Source organism: Euprymna scolopes, chromosome 2 (assembly GCF_053919585.1).
Source record: "Euprymna scolopes isolate OS-2025 chromosome 2, ASM5391958v1, whole genome shotgun sequence".
Taxonomy (NCBI): Eukaryota; Metazoa; Mollusca; class Cephalopoda; order Sepiida; family Sepiolidae; genus Euprymna; species Euprymna scolopes.
The window spans coordinates 173,000,121-173,025,900 of NC_136483.1; the positions used below are offsets into that span (position 1 = coordinate 173,000,121).

The 25,780-nt window shown below is 32.0% G+C and overlaps 1 protein-coding gene across 29 annotated transcripts in view; it reads left to right on the forward strand.

The window, feature by feature from the left end:
• Positions 1-25,780, forward strand: part of LOC145298823 (uncharacterized) — a 433,166-nt gene that overhangs the window by 105,423 nt on the left and 301,963 nt on the right. For 5 of the 29 annotated variants that reach the window (XM_080144368.1, XM_080144371.1, XM_080144364.1 and 2 more), the window contains exon 2: positions 3,208-3,274. The exons of 22 other annotated variants lie outside the window; for them this stretch is intronic. The gene's annotated coding sequence lies outside the window, so the exon portion shown is untranslated. Of the gene's footprint in view, positions 1-3,207; positions 3,305-25,780 lie in introns of all 29 variants that reach the window. 2 more of the 29 variants (XM_080144369.1, XM_080144365.1) reach the window with 1 other exon arrangement.

Here is a 25,780-nt window from a genome sequence, read left to right on the forward strand (position 1 = left end):
TTTTTAAATAAAAAAAATTATTTACATATTTTTCAATGTTTATTTACTTATTTTTGATTATTTTTTTTACATATTTTAAAAATGTTTATCTACATATTCTTTTAAACATGTTTATCTATATATTTTGAAATATGTTTATCTACATATTTTTTAAATGATGATGGCAGCAAATTCGCTTTCGAACATTGCCATCACTATATAGCATAAAAAAAATAAAAATAGAAAAAATGTTTTAAATATACATTTACTTACAAACACATTTCCACAAAAATAATAAATACTAAATGTAACCTGAATTTTTCACACATAATAATTTTTTCAAATAAATATGTTTATTTAATTTTATGCATTTTTCACACATAATAAATTTTTCAAATAAATATTTTTATTTAATTTTATGCATTTTTCACACAATAAATTTTTCAAATAAATATGTTTATTTAATTTTATCCATTTTTCACGCATAATTTTGTGAAACGTAACTAGGTGAAATAAGCATGATTATTTGAAAATAAAATTCATAAAAACAAATAAACATTTATTTGAAAAAACATCAGTTTACAGAATTTTCTTATTATATCTAAAAATGAAGCAAAAAATCGTGGCACATAATTAGGCAGAGTCGCCAAATGTTCTGACCCCGTCTATTACCTAATATGTGTCATCATGTAGACAACAAGCAATTTCTTAAGTTAATATGCGTGATAATCAAGACACGCGAGAAGTGGTCACACATTTTGATTTAGTAGATTCATTTAGAAAAAAAGTATTTTTTATTTTTGTTCTTCTGTTTTTCTTTTTTGCATTATCTTTTTTGTCAGCTATGTCTCTTTATCCAGAAATAAAAAAATATATCTATATTCTGATTTTTTATTTTCAACAAGTTCGTATTATTTTAATAATTGTTATTTATTGTTTGACATTTTTTTTTTAATATGTTTGTCCTAAATTAAATACCAATTTCCATTATTGGACTCCTTAATTTTTCTGAAGAATTTAAATGCTTTTAAAAATGGTTTGAAGAATTTAAATGGTTCAAATTAAATTTGACCATCATCTTCTTTTATTCTTTTTTCCTCGCTTTCTTGTTCTCATATTCTATTGGCAGAAAGATAAAGAATGCAAACTCATTTTGAGTGATATGAACGCAGATGCAATATGTTTATACCACAATTATTTTCATCTGTTTTACGAGGGAGTTCACACATTTCTCAAATTCACTCTGCCCTTTAATATTTCTTTATTTTCTTAGATATATTTTTTTTAATTTAGAAAACCATTTTACACTAAAACGTTTTTTCTGACCTTTGGATAATATCAGTGTGTGCATGTACATCCTCCACCCCACCACACACACGTAGTAAGTTTGAAAAGTCTACAAACACAATCTTATGAGGATGAAATATGGGAAATTCTGTGTACTGTGTAACTTAATTGCTATATAGATTTTCAAATATACTCACATATTGAGCACTATTGAAGTAAATACTGAAAATAATCTCATATAGCCACATGAAATAATTATATATAATATATATATATATAAATAAATAAATTATGGATAATTATTTTTTATACCTGCAGACACTAGTGTTTTTGCTTTTGCAATCATCAGTGCAGGAAGTGACGATTGCCGCTGGTTGAAGAATTCAAACCTTGCCATGAAGCTACCTTTGACTCCACTAGCAAGGAACATTAACCGTGAATCACCGTCAGCCGCCATTAGAATTAAGGAAAATTTAACATTTATAAAGACAAATACAAGCATAATGTTAAGACAATCTAAAGTGATTGAGCAACCGGAAATCGAAATCTCGTACGAGGCCAGCCGATCGCCTTTTTTCCCCAGACAGTGTTCAATTATTAAAAACTACTACTTATCTATAACATTCTATTTAATGAAAATGCTTCCTTTACAGGCTTAAAGGGAGGAAATATGAGATATAAACTTTCAAATGAGTTTCTTATCTAATACATGGCTATACAAATGCATGTAATTACATTTAGATTTTAGATTATGTCACGCCTGATGTGATTTATGTGTTTGATGCATATTTTAATCACAAATCTCATCAAGTTGAATGCGTTAACATTTTAAGCCCCCACCCATCGCCTTTAATTATTCATTTGAATTTAACATATTTGTTTTTCACTCCATTAATTAATTTTTGTACCGGTTTCCAAGGACAACACATTTAAAAAAAAATAATGGTTTATCAAAACGCCTGAACACATCTCACATTTCCAATAGTGCATGTAATAGTATGATATAAATAATGACGAGAAAAAAAAATGATTATGTGAAATATACTTCATTTAATTCGTATGATGTTTCAGAAAAATCTTGCCTTATAATATATAAAAGCCAAGAAGCACTTTATTTTTATTAATTTAGAGAAAATTTACGGGTGACTGAAAAAAAAAAATTGCCATCCATGGACTCACTAATAAAATTCGCAATTTCTTCTGTAATCGAATCATGTGATTCTGAAAAAGTTTCACAATTACCGGATCTTAATCTCCTTCTCTGACTTTTATCTGTCTGATTATCGCAATAAAATCTATCAAAAGCAATTTCCAGATTATTTCTGAATTGAAAAGGGTAATCACAGCTAAAATCAAAACAGCGCAAAAAGAGGAATGCATCAGTTATTGAATATATTCCATATTCATGTGTGCTTACCATTGAACGGCAATAAATCAAAGACTGTTGAATATTTATGACTGAGACTTGGTGGACAAGCCAGACATAAATAAAAGTTTATTTGTACCAAATTTGATTGGATTCCAGAAAAGATTGTGGATTTTATTGATGATTCCTTGGGTGACTTTTATTTTTTTTTTTGGGGGGGGGGGTATTTTTGGTGTGGAGAATATCACCCAGTATTATAATCTGAATAATTTATAAAAAGAAATAGAACTTACATATGTCTGAAAAATCGCGAAAAACATTGAAAATTGAAGGGGAAATGGAAAGGGGAGAAAGTACATTTTTCTTTATGGCAGCCAAAGATTGAAGTCATGAAACAAGTTTCATCTTTAGTGTTTTAAATTTTTTTTTTGTTATTTTTATCTCCTCTTTCTAAAAGACACCAAATTTCGATGGCATTATATTTTATTCTTCTTTTGTATGATCAGAGTTGGCAAAAAAAAAAAAAAAAAAACCCTGTACGATTCCAGGTGTAATGTGATAACTTTTCCTTTTAGTGAACGAGTGGACTTGAAGTGGACATCATTTGCCGAGACCAATATTGGCTGATCAACATACGCGAATGTGAGCAAGTCCCATATTTCCAACTTGCACGTTAGTTTGTCTTTCTGTATGATTGTTTATTTTTAATCAAAACTTCTATTCAACAAATGGCATGAGTCCATACTGTGTTTTGTCGTCTTGTATCTGGAGTGGTCAATCATCGTGTTACAAGTGCCTGTTTCCCTTCTTGTGATCATCTTTCACTTCACTGGATTTCCTGTTGCTTGCAAACTATTATTATTGTCATTATTATTATTATTGTCCTCCTCCCACATCTCTAGTTTCATCTGATTTTTCTTAAAAAAGGTCAGATTGCTAGTCACATTTTTTATATTTTTTGGAACACCAGTGATATCTTTGTTTCGAAAGGAGGAGATAAATGTCCTAAATGGAGCCCCTCCCCATAAAAAAAAAGAAATGAAGATGAAAGCATGTTTCATTCAGATTAAAATTTTCGGGATTATCCCTTTTTATTCTTTGTCTCCACAAATGCTGTTTTGTGAAAAAAAAACAAAACAATGATTGTCTTGTATGTATATGGTTTATAAAATGAAAGTTTGTCTTTAAGACTGTAATTCTAACATTTTTTTTTGTGTTAGGTACATAATATGGTAATACTGTAGAGTGTGAATTCGATTAGTCATTGGTACCGGCGGTTTTGTAAGGTGCATGAAGAGCTGTTAGACTAAGAAGTACTTAACATGTTCATCCTCAGTCAGCTAAATTCGTCATTAAGCTTGCTAAGGATGAAACTATAAAGTACTCTGAAACCGCCGGTGCCAATGACTAATTGAATTCACGCAGTTCAGTATTAATCACATAATAAATCTATTATGCTCTAACAAAAGTAATTGAGCCTATTGTGTTCGTTCCTCCTAAAATGCATAGTACTAGCTGGACGCCCGGCGTTGCCCGGTTGTACAATACGCTTAAAAATAATATTTTAATTTATGCAGATTGCGTATTTATTATAGAATCAATCCTTTATTGATTATTATATATTACGAGGAATAATTTGCCCGGTGGACTAATTCACACACACAAAAAAAAAAAAAAAAAAAAAAAAAAATTCTAATGTCCTTTATTAAATTCCGTCTGTGTTTGTTTACAATATGTCAACTGATATTTGGGCTTGACGATGAATGCCCTGGAAAAGTCACTTCTTATTAATGTTTACTTTTAAAATATGCAAATGATAAAATGATTTGTGGCGATTTTGAATGGTACCTCTTCTTTTATCATAAATTAAACTCATTAATAAGAAAAAGTTAAAATAAAATGGTGAGGTACATCCGGGCTTGAATAGGGGATCATTCGATCTGTAGTTGAATGTTCTACCACTGAGCTAATATCTCTAGATGACAAGAAATTAAAAAAATTTTTTTTTTATTTTTAAGAAGAAATAATAATTTGCTGAGATTTTATTATCTCTCTTGGCCGGTTTAACGTAAAATATCCCTCTGTAAAAATTCTTTTTTATTCATAAGAAAGAAAGACTATTTTTAGGATCAGATTTTTTTCGATTTTTAATACTTTTTTTAATACAAAATATCTAAGAACACTGCCAGACATATAAATTAGCTTTGTGTGAAATTGACAAAAGATAGGCTCAGCCATTTAGGAACCTATGAGAAAGAAACTCACACACACACACACACACACACACACACACACACACACACAAAGTGACTTTTATATAATAATAGAGATATTTCACATTTCAACAATTATGCGAAGTATACATGTGTTATCGGCAAAAATTACACTGGAGAAAAAAATAATGCAGATCTACAAACATGATTTAAATCTAAAAAAAAAAATCACACTTTTTAATCAACTGTTAAAATACAGTGTATCTGTTTTAAAATCGTCTTATTAAATTATATATGAGTACACACGCACACATACACACACATATAGAAATAGGAAGAATTGATGATGAAAATGGAATTCAATATTATACAAATATTTATTGATCCATCAAATTTAAACAGTAATTGTAATAATGAAAAATCCTTAATCCATGGATTTTCAAAGATATTCCCTTTTCACCAGAGGATAAACTTTCATAAAAAAAAAAAAAAAGAAGCAACACTGGTTAGCATAAATTTGAAAATACATAAAGTAAATATATTAGAAACCTTTTTTGCAAAAAATGAAAGGCATTTTCAACAGAATCAACTAATAAGTTAATCAATAAATTTAATTCCTCTACATCTAGTATTTTGAGCTTTGGATTATCTTGATAGATTCTAATATTAAATATATTTATATTCAATCTTTGCAATCTATAAATATAAAAGCGAAAATGTATGTATGTATGTATGTTCGCTTTTCCTCGATGTCCACGAAAGGCTTCTTTCAAACAAGCGCTTGCTCGCTTCACAACTTTTTAAAACATCTATAAATTGTAATATCTACGAATTATCCACAAAGCTCGCCTCTCTATTTAATTTTATTGACTTTCAAACCTTAATTATTCCACATTTCCCGCATCGGCACGCGTTACATTCGCTTTTCGGTATAAAAAAAAAGCGAACCTCAATGTCGACTTCGTCATATCAGACTGTAGGGAGCGGGTTTTTAAAAACAAACAAACCCATTTATTCAAAACTGTCCCGCACAAAATAACTGCTGAATACCTATCGCCGTCACGTCAATCAAAAACGCGCACCTGTTTGTTTTCAAACACTTTACTATTTTCCAACTGCGCGTCGTCAACGCTTCGGCTTTTTTTCACATACCCCGAAAAACCCCCGGGCAACGCCGGGTACCCCTAGCCAATTGTCTCAAGAGAGCTAAGTAACGTTTGTTGACTTCGTCATATCAGACTGTAGCTTTCATTTCGCTCCTCCTAATAAACAGGGAGCGGATTTTTAAAAACAAACAAACCGATCAAACCCATTTATTCAAAACTGTCCCGCACAAACTAACTGCTGAATACCTATCGCCGTCATGTCAATCATTTTTTTTAAAACACTTTACTATTTTCCAACTGCGCGTCGTGAAGGCTTCGTTTATTTTTTTTCACATACCCTGAAAAACACCCGGGCAACGCCGGGTACCCCTCGTTAGTTATTATATAAAATAAAAATCTACTTCCCCAAAGCAGGCATGTAGGCATTAATTCTGAAAACTGAATCAAGGACACTGATTTTATCTTTTTTTACAGATAATTTTTAAAAATACTTTTTCAAATAGTTTTATAAAAGTAACACATTTTAACTTGCCTCAGCACTTTATTAGTTTTTTCATGACTATGCGTTGATTAGAACTGTTGAATTGTTCATTGAAATTAAATTTGCTGAAACATTCAAAACCTTGAACTTTCAGAATTTTAGATGATAGTTTCTATAAGCTTTTTTTTTTTAATACAAAATTTGGTTTATATGTTTCTGAGTTAAAACATTTGAAAATGAATTAACTTGAAACAAAATGAGTTGTCGTCTGTTTATTAAAATACCAAAAAAAAAAAACCAAACAAACCATTTATCTATGCATCTAGTTTGACTGAATCACATTCTTTGATTTAGGACATTCATAGTTGCAGCGTTATGATCGTGTGTACTTAGCGAAAGAGGAGCAGAATTATATCACTGTTGTATAACAATGTTTACAATTTTTAGTTGAATTATTTAAAATAAATATTCAGGGTTTTTTTTTCCCACTACATAAAAATATCAAACTGACCATATAATTAATCATGTTCATCTATTGTCCTTTTAGTATGACTCTACTGCATCTAATTTAATACTGTCTTGTGGGTCTAGTTTTATTGGTCATTTAGTGAGCATGTCATATAAAGCTTTTTTTATGGTATTATAAACATTTTTTCAGCATTTGTGTATTGTATGTACACGTGTTTCGGAGAAGTCGTATTTATTCTCTTTCACGTTTGTATTTCCTATCTATCTTCCTGCACATCTTTTCCCCCACCTTTTTATTGTTAGCGCATGCCATCAGATACTTTTATTTACATCATTTTTTTCTTTATTTTCCTTATGACAGGTATAAACTTTTTTTTTTTCAATATACAACATTTGTTTATTTTAATAAACTAGAATTATGAGCTCTACATGCCTAGATTCCAGTATATATGAGTATTAAATTGTTTTTAATACCACTCTGTAGTTAAGTTCAAATAACTATTGAACTATTAAAAGAATTGTCAAAGCTATTAATAATGTTTATTTATTTTTTTATTATCACTTATGTTTGAATTTAGGTTTTGAAACATAACGCAAATCATATGTCGCGTCACGGCAAAGCTATAATTATTTTAAGTTAATGTTTATAAGAAAGTACAAAATCTCAGTGGGTAGAATACAAGGATGCAACATGGCGGTCATAGGACACGAGCTCAGTTGGTAGAACATAAGACTGAAGATTTCAAGATTTTGGTTTCGAGTTCTAGTTATGACATCCACTTTATTAGTTGGAATTTCTTATTATTAATATAATATTTTCTATTTTTAAAAGGAGTTAAAAGTTTTAATATTTCAAAATGAGACAAATCTTGCAATATATTTATTATGTAAAAAAAAAAAAAAAAAAAATTGTGACTGAAGGACAAAATCTCTATATATGATGTTGATAGGTTTAATGGTACTTAGACGAAGCTTTTTTTTTTTTAACAATTATAAAAAACCTTTTTCAACCACTGATCTCAGCTGGTGGATTTTTTTCTCCTTGGTACAAATATCAGCAGACTATACCATTTCTAAAATGCCCTTTTCCCTGTTGACTGCAATATATTGCTGGTCTTGTGCAGTTCTAGGAGGTTCACCCTCACAAGCTTTACCTTCTCTCTTTGAAAAAGAATTAGTTCATTGCTAATCACCCGAAGCACCTTTACGGGGGAATACCGACAAGGCTGCCCAGGCATTATTTTGCACACCAGAGTGCTCCTCCTTGGGGGTGCTAGCTCTTCAATCTCACTTTCTGACCCTAGTGTCCCATCTCATGTCATGGGAGAAAGATAAATAATCAACCACCGATTTCCATAGTGAATAGAACCCTATCTGAAAGTCTGTCATTCAAACTATTCTGCCTGACATTCACAGCTAACATGAATTGGAAAAAATACAGACGTCATTGCCAAGGCTGCTGCAAGGAAGGTGGACTTTCTCTACTGAGTTAGAAAACTTCGGACACCTTTCAATATCCTATACCTCTACAAAGCCACCATCTGCCCATGAATTGAGTATTGTTACAGATGAAAAAATTGAAATAGCTTAAAATATTTCAATATTGGTATGCATAGAAAGAGCTTGATGAGCTAAGAAAGAATCTTTTTAAATTTTAAAAATCTGATTAAAATTAAGGAAGTTATGACTATTTTTGTGCCTCAAACGTTTGGATATTTTCCCTTCTTTAAGACCATATGCGTTTCGTCACATTTTTTACACTACTTTTTCAGTAAAAATGTCATATCTTTGTTAAAACACAAGACTAAAAAATGAAATTTACTGTATAAGTGTATTTTTATACAAGGAATCAGAATATGCAACTGAAAATATCCAAAAGTTCATGGTTTCCAAATAATCTGCAGTAAATGTGCATAAATATGCTGCAATTCCTTAAAAAAATGCCATGTATCCATAATCAGAAAAGAAGTTGGAGAACTCAAAGTTGAATTGTAACGTGCTTTACGTACAAAAAACTTAATTCTAAACATAGGACCATTTAAAAATGAATATATTGCAATATTTCTTTGGTATTATTGTAGATTAGCACCTTCTGTTTAACCCCACCCAACCCCTTCTGACCACCCCTCCAAAATGTGATTCTACCTTTTTAGGCAATTATGTATGAAATGCCATGAAAAACTTTAATGAAAGATAAACAAATTATTTTAGAATTTAATGTAAAATAATTCCCCATTACAAGTCATTCTAGCGTTTTAGGGCAGTTAACTGTTTTTTTTTTTATGGGAGATAAATCCTGTATGCTTTTTGTTTTATTTTTTTTAAGACGATTATGTGTGGTTTTAAGAGGGTTTCTATGCAATGAGAATATGGGGAGGATTGCCATTTGGACTTTGAATTAATTGTAGGGATAAGGAAAATTATGTGTGAACATACTGAAGACTTGACAGAAACAAAAACAATATTAGAGGGGGGGGCGGTTAGTTTCACAAAAATTTAATGTAAAAATAATTCACCATTTCCAGCATTTTAGGGCAGTTAACCAATTTATTTTTTATGTGCATTTTTCTTTAAGGAAGGATCTATTTTTTGTTTGTTTGTTTTAGACGCTTGTATGTGGCTTACGGAGGTATTTTGTTGGGGGGTGGGTTGCCACTCGAACTTAGTGTTATTGTTAGGGTTAAAGAGTGTTTTAGGAGGAGACTTGCCACACATAACTTTAGTAGGTGGGTTGCTAACAGTATTTTTTTTTTTTACTATTTATTTTTAAGCCATTACCAAGACTTCAAATATTTAAATGTAAACTAACTGACATTTGTCTTGTTCTCTGGAAATGCTCAACAGTCAACACTATTTGTGCGTTTGTATTACTTGCCACAGAGGTAGAAAAAGTTGTCCCAAAAAATAAAAAAATAAAATTATAACAAATAAATGTTATGCAAAGCATGTTTTTATTTAATGTAACATGTTTATTCAGCTCGAAAAACATACAGTGCTTACCGATGTATTGGAAAGTTAAAAATGGCAGCCGACTATCTCTTTCACCCGGTAAGTTTGGGAAAATGAGTTAAAAATAGAAAAATAGATAAAATACTGTTAAAAACCTGCCGAATATATATCCGCCTATGTTACGGTAACATATATTGAGCGAGTTTCTAACGGTATTTTGTCTGTTTTTTTAATTTATAACCCATTTTCCCAAAATTACCACCTCAAAGAGAGAGTCGGCCTCCATTTTAAATTTTCGAATACATCGGTAAACTATGTTTTTTGAGCTGAATAAACATGTTACATTAAATATAAACACTAAAAACATATCTAGTTAGGTAGAAAAGTAACTTATCTTGCCTTTGATAACATTTATTTGTTATATATTTGTTTTTTGACAACTTTTTCAAATCTATGTGTATAGTAATACAAACGAGATTTTCATACATCTTTTGATTTTGAAAAAAAAAACATTTGTGGTTGTTCGCAGTAAAACATTGTTTTAATTCGCTGTTCAAAACTAATGCAACGAATAAAAGTGCATGTAAGCTATATATCTACAAAAGTTTGTTTTGGTTTTCAACCATGTTTTTAAATTTGACCAGAAATGTGAGAAATTATAATGGATTCATAATGCCGAATTGGTTGGGATTGTTGTTATTATACATTCTGAAAACCGAATAGTTCTAAACTAATGTTATTCTGATAACATTCTCTAATTAAACATATCAGAACATTTATATTCATATTTTCATGCTTTTCTTAATTCGTTCGGGAATAAAAATTAAAGAACGCGTGTTTTTTATATTGTGCCATGACTAATACTACAACTGGTGTTGCTGCTACTAACTAACTTAATTTGACCAAACTCGAAAAATAAACATTTTTTTTTTGGGTAGGTCCTTTTAAATTATTATCAATTACCGCGGTCCTACTCAACATAAAATAATACTTTTAATTGATAAAGATAGTAAAAAGAATGATTTATTTACTAGTGGTTGTCCGATGAAATTTTTTTTCAAAATGTTCGATACTCGTCATATTAAAGTCTTATTTTTAACACAACAAAAAAAGAAATGGTCAAAAATACTTGACAGTATTAAGATTAACACCTCTTCTGATTGGTTTCTAAATTTCATAACGAAATTCTTCATACAATCATGGTACGGGCCTTTAGAAAACAGGGAGGGGCATTATAAAACCTTACCGAAAACGCCATTTTATGACGTTCACATTTTTATCACTTTATTTGCTTAAAACTCTTAAAATATATAATGTACATCCATATTTATTAATTCATTTGAAAGTATATTCATTTTCGAACAAAGTAGTAATTTGAAGACTTGAAGTGCTTTGGTTTGAAAAATATGGCTATTTTAGTAGAACTACCTTGAAATCTGTAATTATCCAAAGCGTTTTTTTCGTCCGTGTGTATTACTAGTTGTTGCATCTCGGCTAGTGCATCAGTCACCAGTCCCTCCCTTTTAGACAAGGTTTTAAAAGAGCCTCTAGTCTAATAACTCCCTCAATGTGTACAAAGCTCTATCTCCTGTCCCATGACCGCCATGTTGCATCCTTGTGTTTTAATGGAATGTGCTCCTATGAACTCGTATTTATTTAATGCTCACCGACCATAAAAAAGCTTTAGATATTTCAAGATTTCAAAGTAGTTCTACTAAAATAGTCATATTTCAGAAACCAAAGCACTTTTAAGTCTTCAAAATACCACTATTTTGTTCAGAAATGAATATCCTTTCACATACTTTGGTGCCTCCTTAACATAAATACCCTAACCAATCTATCAGTTAGCAAAAAGCCCCCTTTTTTTACTATAGAAGTCTTTAAATCTTAAAGAGCTTTCTACTCTTTTTTTCCTTGAATTGCTAACCATTGAAATTTCCTTGCTTCCATGTCTCTCTGCATGTACCATCATGCAGAAATTTAAATGTAATGCGAACAAACGTCTTGCTGCACAACTCCCCCACTTAGTATCTTCCTAATTCACAGTAGCCCCTTTTTTCCCAGTGGCAATGTGCCTTTTATAGGGAGAATGTAAGTTTAAAAGAAAAAGAAAAAAGTACATAATTTTTAATTTTAAGAAAAATCCTAAAAAATGCTGTTGCTATTTCGAAACATAAATCCATGACCTTCAATTTTTTTTTTTTAAGACAACAGTAAATTATAAACGTGTTGAATTGTCCATGCAAAAATATTGAAAAACATGTCATATTGAGTTTTTAATTGAACTGGTATAAACAATTCGAGGAGGATGAAAAGGGAAAATGAATCTATAATATAAAACAAGGGAGATAATCCTAAACTCATAACAATCTAAAAAAAGAAATGTAAAAAAAATACATGATTTTATTTGCATTTTTATTATCTTAGGGGTTATTCACAAGTAAAAGCTTCCCATGTTCAAAACAGTGTATTTTAAAAAGGAAGTCAGACGTTACATTGGCCAAACATTCTGTTAAGAATGTGTTTGCGTTTTAGTTTGATTTTTGGGTTCAACTATGATACTGTCCTTGGACCTTTATTAAACAACAATGGATATTCATAAGATGTTTTCATTTGATGCTTGTGTTTAGCGAGGAAAATGCTATTTCAATCTGAAATGCGACTGACCAGCACTTATTATAGAAATGCTTGGATGCATCTAAAGTAGTGATGGGACAATTCCAATATTTTTCCCGATTCTGTACTATATTACTAATTCCGATTCTTCATAAATCTCTAAATATTGAACTATAAAATGGTTATACTTTAGTGATTAATGTAAAAACACGTTAAATGTGCATATATTTTCTCAAACATAAAAACACACTTGTAGGGGTGAGCTATAGATTTTAGCGTTACTAGTCGTTTAAAATCAATGAATAATTATTTTATTATTACTACCAGCAGTGGGAGATTTTGTTTTGGAAAAAAAAAAAAAAAAAAAAAAAATCAAATCAAAGGAATCGTTTTTGCCATCAGAAAATAGGCCCAAATTTTTCTGCCCCCCCCCCCCCAAAAAAAAGTTATGATTTTTTTGATTTCTGATTCTGATTAATCGTCCCAACACTAAAGTAAATTTCAATTCTTTTACACGGTAAATGAATTTCCTGCTCAATACTGAATTCAAAATTGAGCATCTATAGAATGAAATTTGTTACAGGAACACAAGCAGAAACTAATTATGAAGTGAGCGAACAACAGGATATATTGTTGTTCGGAAGAAACAGTTTACCTTGGAGACTTGTATATAATTGTGTTTATTAGCTGTTTTCACTTATGGGGTATTTCATTTTGGCATTCGGATAATGTCTGGTCACCAGGAGAGAATGCATACTATAAAATACTCCAAGATGGCCAATCTCTTTGAAATACAAACATTGAATTAGACATATGCATTTTAATTTAACAATTTTTTAACCCAAGTTTTTTGCACTCCCCTGAAATAATGTCTTCCACATTTTTATCTATCTTTATAATCTTAAACAAGTCTGATAATCTTGTTAGATTATTTTGTTGTTTGCACAGGTTTAGTTAGACAAGAAGCAGGAGGAATAGTGACAGGGGGAATGCATTAATCACAAATGTGTCATATTATGAAGGCTGTGAGTTCAATCCCAGGATAGGTAGCTAATTTTACTTAGAATCACACCTAAGAATAAATTTTACTCTTGTAATGTAAATTGAGTTAAGGCCAAAGATAGCAAAATGTTAAAGTTCTTATTTGGATCATTTGAACTATTGTTCTTATGTTGAGTGTTATTTGCAACACGCTTCGATGCAACCTCCAACCTTCTTCAGATGTATCTTATAAAACTCTGGGATCTTTCTGTAAGATTCTGAAATTTGCATGGAATTTCAAATGGAATCCTTTATTAAATCCATAGGGGTAGCATGCTCTGGTTTTGTCAGCCATTACTGGGTAAAAGTTCCAAGTAATTTGCAATTGTATTTTAGTGTCACCTAAGAAGAGTGTAACTTTTAACTGAATTTTACTAAGTATATTATCCACTATGTGTGAAGATTTCGGAGTTCATCAAGATACACTTTAAGAAGGTTGAAGGTTACATCGGTTGAAACGTTGTGTGAATAACACTTAAGATAAAAACAGTAGTCTGAATAATCTAAACAATACATCTTATAGTTCTTAATAATTTGACATTTGTAAAACACAAAACAAATAATGTAAATAATATTTTGTGAATAGTTATAAACTTTCTTTAAATTTAATACATGTGTTAAATAAACTACCAATAAATAAATGCACTTTAAAGAAAAAAAACTTACCTCCACAATTAGTTAAGAGACTAAATGTATGGCCTCATGTACAAGGTTTGAATGGTGACTACAACGAATTGTCTGGTTACCTATAAAAATGTGTCCTGTGTTTGGTTCATTATTTGAATGGCATTTCTCGAAATCATGGCACTGACAATTAACTTTGTCATTTCAATTGTTCTGGTAAATATACTTAGGTTGTGTAATTTTTGCTAAATTTTTAAAATATAAACTGTTTCATTTTCCTCAGTATTCATTGGGCAAATGTAAAAGGTTGCAGCCATAGCAGAATGTGAAAAAAAAATACAAAATGGTTTTATATTGTTGTTTTTCTTACATATTATTGAATTAGAAATCATTTTGGGTTAAAATTCAGTTAGTATTACACATGTAAACTTGAGAAAATGTGTCAGCATTATTTGAATAAGCAAAATCACAAGACACCAGGTCAAATTTGGTAGCCCTTTTGTTTTGATTTTGCTTATTCAGATAATGTTGACATATTTCAAGTGTGCTTTTCTAAGTTACATGCGTAACTGGATTTTAACTCCAAAATGATTCATCATTAATTGATATTTAATAAAAACAATATAAAAGAATTTTTAATATCTATACAAAATTTTTTCTCACATTCTGGTTTGGATGCAACCTGTAACATTTGCCATTCATTGTATAAAGTGTCTCAGTATATGATCCATGTTTATGCTCATCATTTATAAATCAAACAAGAAAACTTTAGATTGCATAAAAGCTCAAATAATTAAAATTATTGTTCAGTCATTCACAATTCCAGGACTAAACGGCTGATCATCTGGAGTGCATCACCTTCACGTGAGATGTGAACTCATTTGAAGCCGGCTCAACCCACTCCAGATGAATTCTGTTAATGTTACAGTTAATTATATTTATCCATACCTAACATAAAGATACAACTTCACTAAAAGTCTCTTAGCATCTGACATCTGACTTCAAATCTTGCCTATATCACATGATAAATTAATGATTATGTGTGATATAACTTTGAAGACATAATCTATGGTAGGAGAGTGTTTAGACGGTAGGGTAGGAGGATGACAGAATTGTTCACACTGCTCTTCTTTGTTTTACCTCTCCATTTTCCCTCTTCTTTTCCTTAAAATCTATGATACCGTAATGTGTTTTGGTCCCTAGAAATTTGTTCCCATGAGGACGGGTCTATTTTAGTTAAGGCCAGGATGCACTTTAGCATGTCTTTATAGCGCATTCTTCTTATCACCTTTGGAGGAAGCCAGTTAAACTTGTCTTAGGATTAGTGCCACAATTTCATTTCACTTGCCTTATATCACTAAGTGTCAGATGCGGTGAATTCATTTGGAACTGGCTCAATCCACCCCAGGTGAATGCCATTATACTTCATTCAATGTGTCTTATAAAGTTATAAGACGTAAATGTGTGTCTTGAGCCATCGAGTAAATCGCTTACTTTGATATGCTCTTATATTGTGATGCCACACATCTAAGAAACGATGGCTATCTTGAATTCTGCAATTGTTTGTGAATTGTTCTAGTTACACACGGTCTTTACCCCCCCCCCCCCAAAAAAAAAGAATAATAATAAATAAATAAAAATAACATCTAGTGGATGTGGTGACCATTTTGCTAGTTATTCAACCTGCAAAGCAACAATCCAGCCACTCCATAATAATATTAGCTATGTAGGGAGTTGCTCCATCTTGTTGATGCCACAGCAAGTACTAAATGCCTTGCAGAATTGATTAAGCACAACAATTTCATGCTTTTTATTGACTGTCATTATCCTGCCAACATTGTTTTCAAAGCAAAATGGTTTGATTATGCCATGTTTTGAAATGTCGACCTGTGCAGTGTATTTCACAAGGTGCAGTTGCATCTAAAGGATTTTATTTGCTTCTTTGTTGCTCTTGGTTGTTATTAAAGGAGTCAAACTTCTGCATGGAGTTACCCTAAAGCATGCCTCAGTATTACCTGGTTTGCATGAAGTTCTCCTCATTGATTACAACTATTGTTTAAGCCTGCAAGATTGCAGGATTTTACATCCGGCATCAAGAGCAGCAAGGCTCAGCAATTACATGCAAAGTTAGGGAAGATTTTGCCCCTCACACAACAGAAAGAAATGGTGCTGAAGACACATTGGCAACCTCCCTAATCTATTCTTGTAGTTCTGTGTATGACACATCTTTGCTTGCCACATACAGAAGCAACCAGAAGATGCTAAATCCTTACGCCTGTTTGCTGAGTTGTTGCTCAAATATGCTTTGTTTTTAAACCTATCCGCCATGAGTGACACTGCCAGAAATAAAAGTTACTGACATTGCCACTGCACCTACCACAGTGAGGAAGGGATGAACTTTAGAGGAGTTTTGCTGCTCACATGACCTGATAGAGAGAAGTGGGCTTCATAACCTAGCCACACCTATTTGGAGATTAATAATAGTAATAGTAGACCTCTGTTGCTTAGAAGTGATGCTTTGGATACTAGGTTGAGCTGTGTGATATGGCGGACAGGCTGTTACTCACATAGCGCATCTCTATGTTGCCGATGGATCCAAAGGAACAGCAAGGCTATTACAGTTTCACACCATCGCAGGAGCTGGTAGAATGAAGTAGGTAATGCCGAACTGACTTAGTGGTCCCACTTTAAACTTTTCCATGAGGTTTATTCCTTGTAGGTAAGTATTCCACAAAGCAGGTGAGGTTTAAAATCAGGGTTACTTTCCCCTAGATGGATTGCCTTCCAGGGCTGATGAGCTCCACCTACCTAATGGAGACGGCCCTGTCGGTGGTGGAATACGCCGACTGCCCCCCTGCAGAGGGTAAAAGTCCTTCAATGGGGGTCCTGGATATGACCTTAAACTATATCCAGTGGTGAGGCCCCAGCTTGTGGGCTTTGGGGAGTGTGGAGCCACCCTTTAATTACTATTGCTCCCAGGTCCACTCTGACTCGGAGTGGTAGTACCTGTTAGGGTCCCAACTATGGGTTGAATAGAAACCGTCGTGAAAACAACAAATATATTCTATTAAAAAAATTTTTTTTCAAAATCTTTGGATTCGGCATTAAATAACCCGAAAAGGGTTGATATGCTGTAAAACAAAAACAACCAACCAACCTAATGGAGACTAGTAATCCTGTCAATATTTATGATAATGCTATTTCCTTGGTTGGTTTTAAAATGTTATTCTATTTTCTATCAACTCTGAAAAGTATTCGTACTTCTTTCGGCATTTCACTCTTCTGAGCCAGTTTTCCCAGCTGACTTCCGCATCGTCTTTTCGAAACCTGAAGAGAGGCTGAATCAATGACTTTGTGGAATAAATCATGTGAGTGACAAAATCCATCATCTCTGTTTTTGTGTGTGGCATCAAAAAAGTACAGAATATAATCATTAATATTGTCAGAGTTATTAACTTTTAAATGGGTCACGTTTATACTGAGACACTGTATGAGAACTTATGTAATTAAATGAAAAAAATATTTTCTGCTTCAATTTTTGTGTTCATTAACCTAAAATCACATGGAGGCAATTTTCGAAAGTATATCTACATCAATTTATCTTCATTAGTAATCACTTTGATTGATCTTTTATATTCATTTACAAGTTTTTATTCTCATATAATGATTCCAGCTGTTACTCATGGGAACTGATCTCTCTTTGATCTCTCTAGCTCAATTTATTATTGTTGACAAAGTAAATTGCAACATATTTTTTATTTACTGTTTAAACTGCGGTAGAGAGTGATATCAGATGTAATATTAGGGAGGGAGATTTAAAAAAAAAAAAAATTTTTTTTACACAGGAATCACCACTTATCATGGCCCAGAGGCCACTCGAGGATAAGGGTTAGTAGGTATACATTAGTCATTGTGATTTTAGCATAGTAAACATTAGTGAGAATTTTATAACTTGGATTACTTAAGGGGATGGTTCAACAAGAACTTGTTCATGTTGGACTTGAAGACAATCAGATTGTAGTCAGCTGGAAAGCAGGCAATTGGAAGAGAGTTCCACAGGCGAGCAGTTCTAAGAAAGAAGCTTTGTTCATGGAATCTACAATTAGGTTTAGGCACAGATAAAGAGTGTGGGAAATTATTGATAGTGGTTTTGGCTAGATGAGTGTTTTTTGTGAAAGTTTGGCAAGGGGAACCATAGCTCAGCTGAGCACTTGCCATGAAAATAACGATAAAGCAGAGACATGCTTGCTACGTCTCTTCTGTGGGAAAGAGGTTACAGGGAAGAGAAAAGGACATCCCCCACTAAGCTACGCAGTCTATTTTGAACTTGGTCAAGGCAAGATAAGCTACTTGTAGCAGCTCTTGCCCAGATGTGGCAACAGTACCTCATCGTTGGCTGAACCTGGCTTTTATATAGGTAGAGAATTGCATCAGGAGTGAGATATCTATTGGAGCGGTAGAAGGATCCTACCATCTTTCCAGCGACTTGGCAATGGATTGGATATATGTGTTCCATTTCAGATCAGGAGTAAAAGTCAAGCCCAGAAGCTTGTCAAAACATGAAGCCTCCCCAAGATGAGAGCCATTCATTTCAACCGATGCCAGATTGGCATCAGAGAGTAGATGGTGTAGAGATAGAAGCCTGGTTTTAGATGCATTAAAAGTACACACCGCCAAAAATGGCTGAAAAATGAAGCTGTTGTTTTTTAAAACGAAATTACATTTATTAAAATCCATTATTTCTGAGTAACCTTTTTTTTTTCAGAAAGATAAACTCTGAATTTTATCATATAGAAAGCAGAATAATGTAAAACTTTTTCTACTATTTTTAATTAAATTTTAAATGTTAAATTTTCCCCAAAAGTTAACAATTGGCATTTTTTGTTTTGCACAGAAAACGTATATAAATAGTTAAAAAAAAAAAAAAAAAAAAGAAGGTTTTTGAAAGAATTAATTTGTTTATTTCTTGTCTAACTAAGATTTAGGGTGATTTTCTGTGAGAATATGCAAAAATATTATAATATAAATACCTGGATTTTAAATAATTCCACTTATTCATACAGGCAACCAGTTACTTCGCGTCGATTTGATTACAATGTTTACATTTGTACTTGATAAAAAGCAAACTACCGAAGACCAAACAAGCCAAAAAAAACTTATTTTTCAGTGACGAAAATTTCAATGTATTATTAACGCTGAGGGTGGCCAATACCAGATGGGTGACTATTTGTATGAGTTTGGTTTTTAATGTGTATGTGTGTGGGGCCAGGCTCCCCAAAATGGGGTGGGGGGCAATTTAAAGCAGAATAAAAAATTATTTCAGTGCGTTTGGTCCACCGTAGTCGAAAGGCGGCAAGCGTTTTCAAACGGGATCGAAAAAAATGATATTTTTAACACAAAGGGCACAATATTTATCAAAGTTTTTTTTGTATCGATTCTTCAAAGCATGCCCTGTTTAATAATGGTCATGCATTATTTGGCTCGCTAAAAAAAAAATTGTTAATTTATTTATCAAAGATATTAAAATGTCTTTTTTCGTATAAATATTAAAAAAATTTGTTTTTGTTTTGCTTAACTTAAATTAATTATTTTACTGAACATATTCACCGAATTTCACACTTCAAAACTCAAAAGCGGGATAATTAAACACAATCGAAGTTCTGATATTCAGACGTCAAAATAAGGTATGCAAACAAGTTTTTTTTTCTTTTAATCTATAATCCTGTCCCTTACAACAACACAATATCTTTTGTTCAGTTTCAGATTATTATTTTAAGCATATTTGGAACCCCCTCCAAACAAGGGGGGGTTGTAAGCAAAAACTATATACATATAAATATCGTTTATGAAAAATAAGTACACTGTTATAAAGTTCATTCTTCTCTTAATGTCGCTGAAAATTTTGTATTGATTGGATAATTACCTGATTTTTGGTAGATTTTTAAAAAGACGGTCCGTCAAAAAGTACTTACCTGCCACCTCCCCCCAGTTTTGGCGATGCCTAATTAAAAGTAACCAGCCACCTCTTTCCCCATGTTACCACATGCTCAAGATTAGAGGAGAGAGAATCAGAGAGAACTTGATCATTTACGGTCTTTGATATGCTACCATACATTGTAATTCAGTAATATTGTGAATATATTTAGAAGTAAAGACATAATATTCAAACATTTTATTACTTTTTTAATGTGAAGCTTTGTATTTTGCATTTGTTCATAATTTGTCAATGTCTGTTATGACAGATGTGACCACTCTAAGTTGACTTGATAAATTTCCATTTGTGAGCTGACTTAGGTAGTGATTTTTTTGTGAACTTATTTTTTGCAAAGAATTGTTCACAGCAATATGTCCTTCCAAAAAGTGAAATCATTTTTCTGACATGTGGATAATCTATATATCTATAAAAGTGAAAGTGTCTTTCTGTCTGTCTGTCTGTCTGTCTGTGTACATTTCCCTACACAATAACTGTCAACTTTCAGTCTACAGACTCGAAATTTGATATACAGGGTAGTGCGATTTGAGAAAATCGTTGTAATCGGTTTTTGGCCAGAAATTTGGCTGTTAAAGGGCCAAAGTTTAATGATTTGACCTTTGAGAACTCTACCAAACTCCTCCGCAATTTTAGGTCTAAACACTTGAAATTTTAGATATAGGTTCCTTGGACATGGGTCTAACTTAATAACTTGATTTGAGCCCAAAACTATAAATGTTAAGGGGTCATGATAGGGATCAAAGTTTTAAAAAAATTTGACCTCTGCAGTCTCTACCAAATTACTAAAGACAGTTTCTGGTGTAAACATTTGAAATTTTACATAAAGGGTATTCAGAGATAGGGCAAGCTTTTTAATCGGTTTGGGCTGAAAATTTGAGCTACAAATATATAAATCTATGTATGTTTGCATGTCTGCCTAAAACTTTCGACAGAGGCGACGGATTTTCACAAGATCAGTATCGTTTTGAAGTTCGACCCTTCAGACGACAAATACCGAAAAATTGGCTAAAAACATTAATTTCTTCACCCTCAACTGGGCACTTTTCTACAGGGAGGGGTTGCTTTTTTCACCGATATTTTCAAAAGTCATCTCCTCTTTTCGATTTGCTAGCTTTAATTTAAACCTACGTCACTTCCGGTTTGACGGTGGTCGTAACGGCAAAGACGTCACATTTTTTTTTTCATGTTCTTTTTCTCTTTCGCGGTACAGGTTCGAGTCTGCCTTCCTACTACCGCTTTTTTTTTTTTTTTTGCTCAACACACACCTCCAAACACCCGAGCAACGCCGGGCACCCATGCTAGTGGATAAATAAAATGTAAACACATGTTTTACTGGCCAACAGGCGTATTGTTTTTTCAAAACTTCACAAACAAATTTGAAAACAAGGTTTGAAGTTAAAGTTTAAGGTAACTAATTATAAAACAACTAAAGACATTGGTATTATGGCCCGATGCATACAGTTAAATTTATATAGGTATTGTTATGATTCCATTTTTATACAGTAACTAAATATTATTGACATTTAGATAAAGAACTTATCTGAAATAGTAACAATGTCTAGTTTTTACATGAACCTACGTGAAGATATTTTTGTGCACCTTGTTTTAAAATGAATGTAATATTTTGTATAGTCAATTCGAAAACGATAAAACTAGTTTTACAATCTCGAAACAAAACAAACAAAAAAATTTTTTAATTAAAGTGCAAAATTATAGAAAACAAAATACTATTTGAGAGCCACATTAACTGATTTGGTTGGCCAGGTTGTGACCCGTGGGTGGCCTGTTGCACACTCCTGGATTAAATAAAAGGTTCTGTTTGAAATTCTGTGCAAATTCTTGAATTCAACTGAACATCCATGAAGTAGGTCAAGGGTTACAGTGGTAGAAATGTTGTGTGAATAACACTCAAGATGAGAACACTAGTCCGAATAAGCTCAAATAATACAAATTATCAATCCTCATTCCGCAAATTCAGAAACCTAAAAATGAAAGTAAGTTTCCCTGGGCAACGTTGGGTAGGTAAATTTAATTCTTTATTAACTGGTATAAAAGGTTAAAGTTTTGAATAACTGACATATTATGTGGTTTACGTAGTCAATATATTATAATAAATATTGTATGTTTAATGTTTTGGAATTATATCTTTTTTTGAACCTTAAATATAAACCCTTTTTGAGAGTTAACTTACAAAATAGATCTGACTCCGGAGTTAGTTTTGAAAAGCAAATTGATTGTATTTGTGTTATCTATAATATCAAAATATAATTTACCAAATCAGTTAATGTGGCTCTCAAATAGTATTTTGCTTTCTATAATTTTGCACTTTAATTAAATTTTTTTTTTTTTGTTTTGTTTCGAGATTGTAAAACTAGTTTTATCGTTTTCGAATTGACTATACAAAATATTACATTCATTTTAAAACAAGGTGCACAAATCAATGTGATATTACTATTAAGAAACAAAAAAAAAACACTATCCAATATATTCCATTAGGAAAATTATCCTAATAACAAAATTAATAAATAGCTCAATGCATTGCATGCTATTCAATGATTTTTTACCTGTTGAATTTATGACTTTTTTATTATTTTTGTTGAGATATGAAGTGGAAAATTATAATTTTTGAATTAGCAATTTCCTTGTTCATATAAAAATCTCTTCACTTATGCCATCAAATAATCTTGGCTCTTTTTGTATTCAATATGAAATGTTCCAACTCGTTTTACTCATTGGTCTAGTGCTCTCCATCAGTTCGCCGTTCTGAGACCTTTATATAATACCGCTTCCTATTTCTGTAACTTTTTTTGCAAAAACCGCAGGCTTGTGGAACTCTCTTCCTGCTGACTTTTCCCCATACTTTTAGCCTTGTCTTTTCAAAACGAAGGTGAATAGGCATCTCCTGCCTTTGCGATAATCATTTTTTGTTCTTGTTAGCTCCTTACATTAAGTGGCCTCACTACTTGTCTGGAGCAATTTGCATAAAAAAAGTTGTTTATTAATAGATGTTCATAATGGTGAGTTTTGTTTTTAATCTTTTTTTTTTATTGCGTTGTTAACTTACGTTGTTTGATTGCAATCAGCAATAAGTTTCAATGTCTTCTGTTAAATTTGATTTATATTTTCTTATTGACTCAAACAACATTTTATCTTTTATTCATCAATTGAAGAGATTTTTAAGAGAAAATGTAGACTTTAAAGCTTCTTTTTTCTTTTTTTTTCATCTATAGAATTAGCTAGTAAAACATTTTTTTATTTTCTTTTGCAGTATAAATAATAAATGAATATTGTAATTCGATGTATTTTCTTTGACTTCTCAGAAAATATGAAAATATTTTTGAAGTCTTTTTGATTATATAAAGGCGTCAATGTTTGTATTATAGAAATCCATATGTTAAGCAGGACATTCAAATAAGTTTCAATATGAGTTGATTTTTTTTAAGGAATGTAAACCTTTAAAATTTTTCCTTCGTTTCACACTGGAGTCGCTAGAGTCAATTATTGGTAAGACGCATAAAAATAGCTGAGATACATTAAAACATAAAGAAACGAAATTCGTTTTCCTAAAATAGACTTTGTTTTACAAAATGAAAGTAAAATTAAACGATGGCTTGAGGAAACAATGAAGAATACATTTAAAAAAGGTGTTAAGCATTTAAACATTTTTATTGCTATTTTTACCATTTAAAATCGATATTTAGCTTTTTGGTAGAATTTTTAAAATATTTAAAATCGATATTTAGTTTTTTGGTAGAACACCTTCACATTGACAGTTTTCGTTTTACCATTTGAACCATATTGGAAATCAGGCAAAAATTGTGAACATAGTTATATTTGAAATTAGTTTTCCTAAGAAACCTATCAATCAGTAATATATCTCGGACATATTCCCCTCCACCTCTCTCTCTCTCTCTCTCTCTCTCTCTCTCTATATATATATATATATATATATATATATATATATATATATATATATATAATATTTTTTATTACCGTTTATCTGTTTGGTTACATGTTTCGGATGTTGGACCATGTTTACAATACAACAGTCTCGTCAGACCTTACAGAAATGGTTGTTAGTATTTGGAAGAAGTGTTTTAGAAGAAATACTGGGGGGGGGGTAAGAGATAATAAGGGGGAGGGGGACGAGTATCGACAATATTTAAGTTTTGAAGGTAAAAATACGTTAGATTGTAGCGTGTGTGTGTGGGGGGGGGTAGCAGATTCAGGTAGGCGTGGGTGGAGATATATGAATATGGGGAGGGGGAGAGAGGATGGTAAAGAAAAAAAAAAGGGGGGGGAGTTTCAATTTTTAGGTCTTAAAATTTTGACTGCTTTTTGCTTGTTTAGCCAGATATATGAAGTAGATGAGAGAGAGAGAAAGGGTTTGTGTAGGTGTCATATATGTTTGACAAGTAAAAGGTTCTATTTAGAATTTTCGTAGTCGCCTTGCTCATTTTAGTTGACAATGAGTTGTTTTTAGGTAATTAAGGATTAATACATACGCTAACGCATATATATACACACATACACATATATATATATACACATATATATGAATGTGTAATCAATTATTCCAAGTTAAAATTTGATCAGATTTTGTAGTTACAAAAATGTTTAGAAAAGTATGAACGCGTAATTTATCTCTTTTGTTTTAATTTTATTTCAATAATTTTTTTCAGAAATTAAGGGCCCCATTCCTCAGTCTAACAGTTGATTTCTGTATGAGATACATAGATATTCAAGTGTTCAATTACTTTTCTCCTCTGCCTCTCAAACATTTCATTAGTAAAACAGTGAAGCACACTAATTTTCCACTACTGAATTGGTGACTTAATTATATCATAGTTTATCTTTATTATGATCTTTTTGGAATTTTGCTGAATTTCAGGACCAGAATTTATTTGGTCTAGTAGTGTATCCAGCTATGCTGTTAAGGTAACATCATTAGCAGAAGGTGCACCATTCCTTGTATGACTCTGCGTATAATTGTGTTAGAGGATCTTATTTGTTCTTCCAAAAATATGTTATTTTGAATATTTGGTTGAGGTTTACTTGAATCATGCTAAGTTCTCTTGACAAACCCTTGTACGGAGAAATTGAGGACGCTGAAGGATTGTGTCTTATAACTAATTCAACATGATTCTTCCACAAAGTCATACCTCCAGATCCACGCAAAGGGTGGTGAAGATGCTAGGGAGGCCATCTGAAGATGTGGTTACACACCATCAAAACCGGCATCAAACTTCAGTTCACAGATCTATGGGGCTGGCTGTCCATAACTATCTTGGCCGTTGAGGACCATCATGTGTGATCTGTGTTCATCCAGGACGCTGTGTGTTCCTTGAGGAGCCGGCTCAATCCATCCTGTGTGAATGTTACCAAGTTCAAGTCCAAAGTAGACATAAAAGTAGTCAGCCACTTGATTTAATGTTTATGGCTAAAAAATGTTTTCTGCCAATCAATAAGCAGTTTACATATGCACTTTTGGTCTTCATCTTTCCAGTAGTGCTTTGATGGCTTTTCGATTTATTTTCATTTAAAATAAAAAGTCGGACACTTTTTATTTTCTGACTTAAAGCTAAGTACGTAGACATGATTTCAGTTTTATGTCGGAGAAGAGGGAATCCCCCTTCCAATTGTTACCTCGACACCAAA